General features: G+C 38.9%; 1 non-coding gene across 1 annotated transcript; it reads left to right on the top strand.

The window, feature by feature from the left end:
• The first annotated feature begins 319 nt into the window (after window positions 1-319).
• Window positions 320-393, top strand: Trnai-aau (transfer RNA isoleucine (anticodon AAU)). Its single transcript has one exon. It is a non-coding gene; the product is annotated as a tRNA-Ile (tRNA).
• The last annotated feature ends 9,206 nt before the right edge of the window (window positions 394-9,599 follow it).

The following is a 9,599-nucleotide window of genomic DNA, read 5'->3' as shown; positions in this document are numbered from 1 at the left end:
AAATGCTCATGTCTTTTTACAATCACTCACAATTTCTTCACGGTCATAGTTTCAATCTATTTTGACAAACTTTCCTTATCCAATCGAGTTGAATCATTGCACCTAGCCTCGTGCTGCGTGACAGGATATTTTATTACATCACAGAAAGATCACTTCATTATTAATTAAGGAATTAACTTTTTTTTCGCGTTATGTGGAAACAGGTCTTAAGATCCTTTTGGCGAGCCATTTTTATTTTAATTCACCTAGATATTATTTATAGGTTGCTTATAGGTCTAGAGTCTAGATATATAAATTTATGTTTCAGAAGTGGATGTATGGCCGGTTAGCTCAGTTGGTTAGAGCGTCGTGCTAATAACGCGAATGTCGTCGGTTCGATCCCCATACTGGCCAATGTAATTTTTTCGCCAGTTTTTGTTTTGTGTATTACTTGTATTTTTTTTAACCAACTTAAGAAATATTCTGGTAGAGTCTAGTCCTTAGTTCTAGGTGGACACATTAGTGGGACTAATGAAAACATTTTGTCACGTTAGTTCCTCTGCTCATATCTCCAGGTGACAGTCACATCAACTGGCGGATCCAGAACTTTGGAGTGGGGGGGGGGCGATTTTTTTCCTAACCCTAACGCCCAGTAAACCCTAACCCTATGCATAAACGTGCGTACAACATATATATATATATATATATATATATATATATATATATATATTGTTACAAATGAACAGTGACAAGTAGAGGTCAACGTGTTACCCCAGCGAGATGACACAGCAGCCAGTGTTCTCTGGAATCTACGCGTGTAAACAAAGACAGGATGTGACGTGCCCTCACGTGTTGTTCCAGGGGACAAACAGATCTACGAAGGGGGCAGGTACTAATGAACAGTGACAGATAGAGGTCAGTACGTGTGACCCCGGCTTGATGACACTGCAGCAGGTGTTCTCTGGAATCTACATGTAAAAACAAAGACAGCATGTGACGTTTCCTCACGTGTTGTTCCAGATGATACTAGCAGTGTTTGTGCAACATTGGAGAAGCGATTAGGGACTCTATATAAGCCAGAGTTAATGTGAAAGTCAGTCGTGAGTGAGCCGTTACAGTCGATACAGACGATGTAAGACGTGTGCGGCTCTAGTGGAAGAGAAATGTGTACGACTCGATGCAAGTTAACTAGGGTAGAGTTAACTGGAGTGGACTACTGTCGTTAAAGTCTATACAGCGAACTACAGTGGACTTGAGCCGTTACAGTCGATACAGTCGATGTAAGACTGCGCGGCTCTGATTCGATAGTACGAATTGGTTCAGCTTTGGGAGACCTGGAGCGACACTGGGAAGTGTGTCGTTGGTCCTTAGTAGTCCCTAGTAGTCCCTTGAAGTCCCTAGTAGTCCATAGTAGTCCATAGTAGTCTCTAGTAGTCCCTTGTAGCTATTAAATTAAACCATTTTTATTTTAAAGGGTTCCTGGAATTCTCTAGGAGAAAAAGTCATGAAAATGTCATGAAATTATTAAAATCCTCAGAAAAACTGAAGCAAATCTTAAAACAGACAAAATTGACATTTTGATGTGTCATTCAATATGGAAAACGCCAATCCTACTCGCGATTAAAAAAAAGTCGATAGTAAAACTAAAAGGGAAAGATCTGAATGTTTATCGGCTTTTTGTTGGAAAACTACTATCTACTATCTACTGTAGATGGCTCGTAAAGTTATTTGACAGTGATTTTGTACTTAGTAAAGTATGAACAAAATGCAAAGACGAATTTCTTTTCTAATACAAAATCTTAATGTTCACTTATTATCCTTATCACAACCCAAATTAGGCCCCGCGCAATCCGTTTCACATAGGGCCCCACAACCTGTAGGACCGGCCCTGGTCCCTAGTAGTCCCTAGTATTCCTAGTAGTCCATAGTAGTCCCTAGTAGTCCATAGTTGTCCCTAGTAGTCCATAGTAGCCCCTAGTAGTCCATAGTAGTCCCTAGTAGTCCCTTGAAGTCCATAGTAGTCCCTAGTAGTCCCTTGAAGTCCCTAGTAGTCCCTTGAAGTCCCTAGTAGTCCATTGTAGTCCCTACTAGTCCCTAGTAGTCCCTTGTAGTCGCTTGAAGTCACTAGTAGTCCCTTGTAGTCCCTAGAAGTCTCTAGTAGTCCCTAGTAGTCCCTAGTAGTCCATTGTAGTCCCTAGTAGTCCCTAGTAGTCCCTAGTAGTCATTTGTAGCCCCTAGTAGTCCCTTGTAGTCCCTAGTAGTCCCTTGAAGTCCCTAGTAGTCCATATTAGTCCCTAGTAGCCCCTTGAAGTCTCCAGTAGTCCCTTGTAGTCCCTAGTAGTCCCTTGTAGTCTCTTGAAGTTCCTAGTAGTCCCTTGTAGTCCCTAGAAGTCCCTAGTAGTCCGTTGTAGTCCCTAGTAGTCCCTAGTAGTCCCTTGTAGCCCCTAGTAGTCCCTTGTAGTCCCTAGTAGTCCCTAGTAGTCTCTAGTAGTCCCTAGTAGTCCCTAGTAATCCCTTGTAGTTCCTTGTAGTCCATAGTAGTCTCTAGTAGTCCATAGTAGTCTCTAGTAGTCCCTTGTAGTCCCTTGAAGTCCCTAGTAGTCCCTTGTAGTCCCTAGTAGTCCCTTGTAGTCCCTTGAAGTCTCTTGTAGTCCCTAGTAGTCCCTTGAAGTCCCTAGTAGTCCATAATAGTCTCTAGTAGTCCCTAGTAGTCCCTAGTAATCCTTTGTAGTCCCTAGTAATCCTTTGAAGTCCCTAGTAGTCCCTAGTAGTCCCTAGTAGTCCCTTGAAGTCCCTAGTAGTCCCTTGTAGTCCCTAGAAGTCCCTAGTAGTCCCTAGTAGTCCTTTGTAGTCCCTAGTAGTCCCTAGTAGTCCCTTGTAGCCCCTAGTAGTCCCTTGTAGTCCCTAGTAGTCCCTAGTAGTCCCTAGTAGTCCCTTGAAGTCCCTAGTAGTCCATAGTAGTCTCTAGTAGTCCCTAGTAGTCCCTAGTAATCCCTTGTAGTCCCTAGTAGTCCCTAGTAGTCCCTTGTAGCCCCTAGTAGTCCCTTGTAGTCCCTAGTAGTCCATAGTAGTCCATAGTAGTCTCTAGTAGTCCATAGTAGTCTCTAGTAGTCCCTTGAAGTCCCTAGTAGTCCCTAGTAGTCCATAGTAGTCTCTAGTAGTCCCTTGTAGTCCCTAGTAGTCCATAGTAGCTAGTAGTCCCTAGTAGTCCCTAGTAGTCCATAGTAGTCTCTAGTAGTCCCCTGTAGTCCCTTGTAGTCCCTAGTAATCCCTTGTAGTCCCTTGTAGTCCCTAGTAGTCCATAGTAGCTAGTAGTCCCTAGTAGTCCAGATTGACTAGCAACACTATGTTCTTCTTGACCTTCTTTACACCAGCTATGTGTACGTAACCATGGCGACATCTATACTCAGTGGCGAAGCAACCGTGGTGTTCGGTTGGGGGGTGGGGGTATTGCGCCAAGGTCCACGATAAATTGGGGCCAAAACGGGTCGTTGTATTGACTATAAGAATTTAAATGTTTTAAATTATTACTACAATTACTCAAGTCATTGTACATTTATTATTCTTCAATTACATTTCTGTTTGATGAAAGCAACAAATCGAAGCAGATCTCATGACTGTACTATGAAATCTATTATAGGAAGGCGACTCTTAAATTGTCAGTATAGTGTTTCCTTACAGGTGTGATATTTTTAAATAATAATAATAATAACAATTTGTAAACAATATGAAAATGCAATATAAAGTTTGTTATAATAACTCTATTCAACTCGTATCTTCGTTAAACCTGGAGCCTTGACATCGAAAACGGCTCTACAAAAAAACGGTTTTCCTATAAATTTAACTGTTGATGTATATCGCCTCGAAAAGAATTGCTAGTTTTTTGCTCACGCTGAGAAAGAACTCTAGTTTGACCTTTCTAATTTTTTCAAAGTAAAAAAAAAAGAAAAAAAGAAATTTAAATTTGGCGAAGGAGAAACAATTTATCTTGAATGGACTGCACGTCTTCGGGAATGTTCGCATTAATTGTCTTTAAAAAAGAAAAATAAATAATAAAAAAAAAATATTTTCAATATTTTTTTCATTTTGTTTAATGGGCTTTGTTGCTGAACATAAAAATTATATATGTGTCAGACGCGAATAGCCCAATTTTTCAGTAAAAGAAATTACAAAAGTCATTTCTCTATAGAAGAAGTTACGAAGACTATATAAAATACAACCACAGACCTATATATACTACAATAAATATAGGTTTTTTATTTCTAGTTACGATTTATTTAGGTAGGTGCTGTTTTACTATTACATACCAAGTATTAGAGTTTAGAAAAACCCAGGTTCGTTTCTTGTGCAACGCTATTAGCTAACACCGCATATCATCTTTCCATTAGTATATTTAGATCTATAATCTAATTCTAGTCTAGATCAGTCTAGATCTATATATAAAAATCAAATAGTAATAGTATAGATTCTATCTTGAGACTAGATTGCCGAGTCTAGCCTATGCTATATATGCCTAAAGTCAGTTTTTATTAGAAAAAAAGTCTAGATATTACTAAAGACTAAAGTTTATTAATTATTAGATATAGACATAGGACATAGATCTAATAATACTGTAATACGTTTACTATACTCTATACTTAATCTACTAGACTAGAGATCTATCTAAAGATCTATCTATAATCTAGTCAATCTAGATCTATGCAATATTCATTATAATACTTCTACTTATAATGACTTATTTAATAAGTTAGTACTTAGACTTAGATCTATTAAAGTTTAATAGATTTACTTTTCAATGCCGAGACCTAATAATAAAATTGCGAATGACTACTAGATCTAGGTGTAGACTCTACTTAAATCTAGTCTAAAATAATGACTGTCTAAGACTCCAGATGATTGAGACTTTCACATAGAGATGTTGTTCATAATACGGCATGTCGACTGAAGGTAAATAAAGTGCGTTTTTTTTTTTTGTAAAAATAAAAAAGAGGCTCCGGTACTCAGTGATAGATGGCCTAACTTTCAACTACTAATAAATTAACAATTAACGTTGAAATACAAAAAAAGTAATAATTTTTCCCGACATTGAAAAAAAGTGCCGGTACCCCGTACCGTCAAAAAAATATATCTTCTTTCTTTTAATTTTTTTTTTGCGGAGTTATTGCTACTTAATACATTGATACCGGATCGATTTAAATAGGGCCTAAGTATACAAGCAGGATCTCGAGCATTGGATAAATTTATTTTTTAAATACAAAGTTTTATGGAAGAGGCAATATATTAGTTGTTTGAAGTCTGTAACTTCTTGAATTCAAGCTAAAAATATCGAAGCCTACATTTTTACACTCATTTCTAAACAATTAGAAGAGATGGACTGACTCATAGTGTACCTTGTGTACATTTGCAAAACACAAACTCTCTTTGTTATCTTATCAGACTTTCAAAACTATTAAAAATAAAATAAAAACTTGGTGATTAATTTACTGTATAATTCTATTATTATTCCTTTTTAGAATAAGGATATCAACAAATATCTACCATGTGACTTTGTCTAACAGAAACAAATGAAACTTAAAAATATATTGAACTAACACGTACATTCATCATGCGATTTTTCGTTTATGAACATAGCCTCTATCGGGTTTGATCCCAACTACCCGTATTTTTTGTGCAGAATTTTTGTCTCTATCAGGCACACTTAAAATTATAGCATAATAATGTCAGTTTAATTTAAAAAGAGAACTGAAAAATACAAAGATATATAGGGAAAAAAGGCACTTCCGGCCCAATTAGTGATTCTACTTTTTAATTAAAGAAACGAAACGGACTAGTCCAACATAGCCCATTGTTACTTCTTTCCTTAATATTACGGTACATATTCACCATTTGAATTACATGTACTACTTGTATGAATAGACTGTAAAAATTTAATATGTCTATAATGGACATGTACAACATATTCAATTAATACTCTTCACATGATTCGTATGACTGCACATCTTCCTCTAAATTATCTATCTAGTATATTAAATATCACAGACCTCATCCACAATTCGACAATGGCTCATTATTCCAAGTAATTTTAAAATGTATTTCGTGCAAGCTGAGCTCAAGATATCAACCAGGATAAACATTCATTACTTTGTTTTCTATGAAGTTGATTTTATACATTCAGTCAAGACAATTGCGGTCTGGGAAGTCCCACACTGGCGACAAACAAAAAAAAAAAGTACATTCAGAATATCTGACGATTCAGAATGTTGCTCGGAATCCTAGGATCTAGTTGACCAATGGCCTCGTTTTCGTTTACTCCATGAGCAGCATGCGCACTTTGAGTGTTGTTTTTCGTATGTCTTGTTTCCTTGGCTATGTTTTCTCACACTTGATACAGCATTGCTCACTTAGGATTCAGGCACACACTTGATACAGCATTGCACACTTTGGATTCAGGCACACACTAGATACAGCATTGCTCACTTTGGATTCAGGCACACTAGATACAGCATTGCTCACTTTGGATTCAGCCACACACTAGATACAGCATTGCTCACTTTGGATTCAGCCACACACTAGATACAGCATTGCTCACTTTGGATTCAGGCACACACTAGATACAGCATTGCTCACTTTGGATTCAGCCACACACTAGATACAGCATTGCACACTTTGGATTCAGGCACACACTAGATACAGCATTGCTCACTTTGGATTCAGCCACACACTAGATACAGCATTGCACACTTTGGATTCAGGCACACACTAGATACAGCATTGCTCACTTTGGATTCAGGCACACTAGATACAGCATTGCTCACTTTGGATTCAGGCACACACTAGATACAGCATTGCTCACTTAGGATTCAGCCACACACTAGATACAGCATTGCTCACTTTGGATTCAGGCACACTAGATACAGCATTGCTCACTTTGGATTCAGGCACACACTAGATACAGCATTGCTCACTTTGGATTCAGCCACACACTAGATACAGCATTGCTCACTTTGGATTCAGGCACACTAGATACAGCATTGCTCACTTTGGATTCAGCCACACACTAGATACAGCATTGCTCACTTTGGATTCAGCCACACACTAGATACAGCATTGCTCACTTTGGATTCAGGCACACACTAGATACAGCATTGCTCACTTTGGATTCAGGCACACTAGATACAGCATTGCTCACTTTGGATTCAGGCACACACTAGATACAGCATTGCTCACTTTGGATTCAGGCACACTAGATACAGCATTGCTCACTTTGGATTCAGCCACACACTAGATACAGCATTGCTCACTTTGGATTCAGGCACACACTAGATACAGCATTGCTCACTTTGGATTCAGGCACACACTAGATACAGCATTGCTCACTTTGGATTCAGGCACACACTAGATACAGCATTGCTCACTTAGGATTCAGGCCCATTCAAATCAACGTAATGGGCTTAACCTCGTTGTCACCAACGTAAAGCTATGCATCAAGTTTATTTTTAGATTGTAGCGAAAGGTCATGGCTGTATGTTGTTGACAAGTAATGACATGTTTATTTTAAACGATGACGTTTTTCTATAAGCTCTAAAAATAGTTTGGACGTTACTTGAAGGAGGGGGAGGCAAGAGAAAGTATTTCAAGACTTTCTTATTTAGTTTTGAGAGAGCTGCGACTATAGTCAAAGAATTGAAATGAATAGTATTTTGCATTTATGTGGTGTTTATAGTGTTAAAGTGATTCTTAGTTGTTGTTTTTTTAAATAAGATTTCAATTTTTTAGCTAACCCTTTAGAGTAGTATCTCCAGCATCACAATATTGTTGGAGAAATCATATAAAGTTCAAAGGTGATATCAATAAATAATTATACTATCAGAAACGCAGATTCTGATCAACACAGTGTCATCGTAACATCAAATTAACACATCGTTGTCATCTGGCTCAAACATGTATCGTCACAGTCGCATTCTAGAACCCGGGCCCACGGTTACATTGCACCGCCATTGTATGTAGAAAACATTTTCACTCGATTCAATGGGCCATATTGCTGCACGTATACAAATGATATATGTGTCAGACGCGATTAGCCCAACATTTTTAGCAAAAGAAATTACAAAAGTTATTTCTCTATAACAGAAGTCAAGAGAGTTATATAATATAAAACCACATGTTCATAAATGTATGTTATTATACTTCAATGAATGAAATATAATAAGCAGACATTACTCAAGTATTATTGAATAATAATAATGTGACTAGTTCTCCACCTGTCTGTAGGTCGTATTGCCCAGTAGGCTCTAGATGTTCCCATTGCAGAGATCGATGAAACAGTAGACCACATTGTCGAGGAATGTCGCGTCTCGCAAGATAAGGGATAAGCTTTTGGTAGAGAAGGAGAGAGAGCGAACAGGAGCATGCTCATGGCCAAGCTCAGGGAGTAAGGCTATTCTTTCAATGGAAATAGGGAGACCTTAAGACTTCCGACTTCCTTTCACGAGCTCTAAGGGAGTTGTCTCAGCGTCTCGCTCGTCACCAAAAGAGTTTCTGGTCAGCATGTGGTGAAGTTTGAGTGTCCGACTAAAATTCCAGCTGTGCATCTATCGCGTGGTCATCACTAGCACAGACTTAATCAAATCTTTGTCTAGCGTGGTTTCAACTATTTGACCTAACAATTAATCCTAATTTTTTGTTTACTTATATCTTACGTTTCTTGACTTTAAAACGGGATTCCAATTTGATTTTAATGCGAGTGGAAATATCTGCGTTGGTGAACATGTCTGGATTGGTGGACATGTCTGGATTGGTGAACATGTCTGGATTGGTTGACACGTCTGGATTAGTGGACATGTCTGGATTGGTGAACATGTCTGGATTGGTGGACATGTCTGGATTGGTGGACATGTCTGGATTGGTGGACACGTCAGGATTGGTGGACATGTCTGGATTGGTGGACATGTCTGGATTGGTGGACACGTCAGGATTGGTGGACATGTCTGGATTGGTGGACATGTCTGGATTGGTGGACATGTCTGGATTGGTGGACATGTCTGGATTGGTGGACACGTCAGGATTGGTGGACATGTCTGGATTAGTGGACATGTCTGGATTGGTGGACATGTCTGGATTAGTGGACATGTCTGGATTGGTGGACATGTCTGGATTGGTGAACATGTCTAGATTGGTGAACATGTCTGGATTGGTGAACATGTCTGGATTGGTGAACATGTCTGGATTGGTGGACATGTCTGGATTGGTGAACATGTCTGGATTGGTGGACATGTCTGGATTGGTGGACACGTCAGGATTGGTGAACATGTCTGAATTAGTGGACATGTCTGGATTGGTGGACACGTCTGGATTGGTGGACACGTCAGGATTGGTGGACACGTCTGGATTAGTGGACATGTCTGGATTGGTGAACATGTCTGGATTGGTGAACATGTCTAGATTGGTGGACACGTCTGGATTGGTGGACACGTCAGGATTGGTGAACATGTCTGGATTGGTGGACATGTCTGGATTGGTGGACATGTCTGGGTTGGTGGACATGTCTGGATCGGTGAACATGTCTGGATTAGTAGAATGCTCATTGGACAAAAAAACAACACTTAATAAAAAGTCAAATG

The sequence above is a fragment of the Biomphalaria glabrata genome, chromosome 7 (genome assembly GCF_947242115.1).
Source record: "Biomphalaria glabrata chromosome 7, xgBioGlab47.1, whole genome shotgun sequence".
In the NCBI taxonomy this organism is placed as follows: domain Eukaryota; kingdom Metazoa; phylum Mollusca; class Gastropoda; family Planorbidae; genus Biomphalaria; species Biomphalaria glabrata.
Note: the sequence above shows the minus strand (reverse complement) of the source record. Positions and strands in the feature narration are given on the sequence as shown.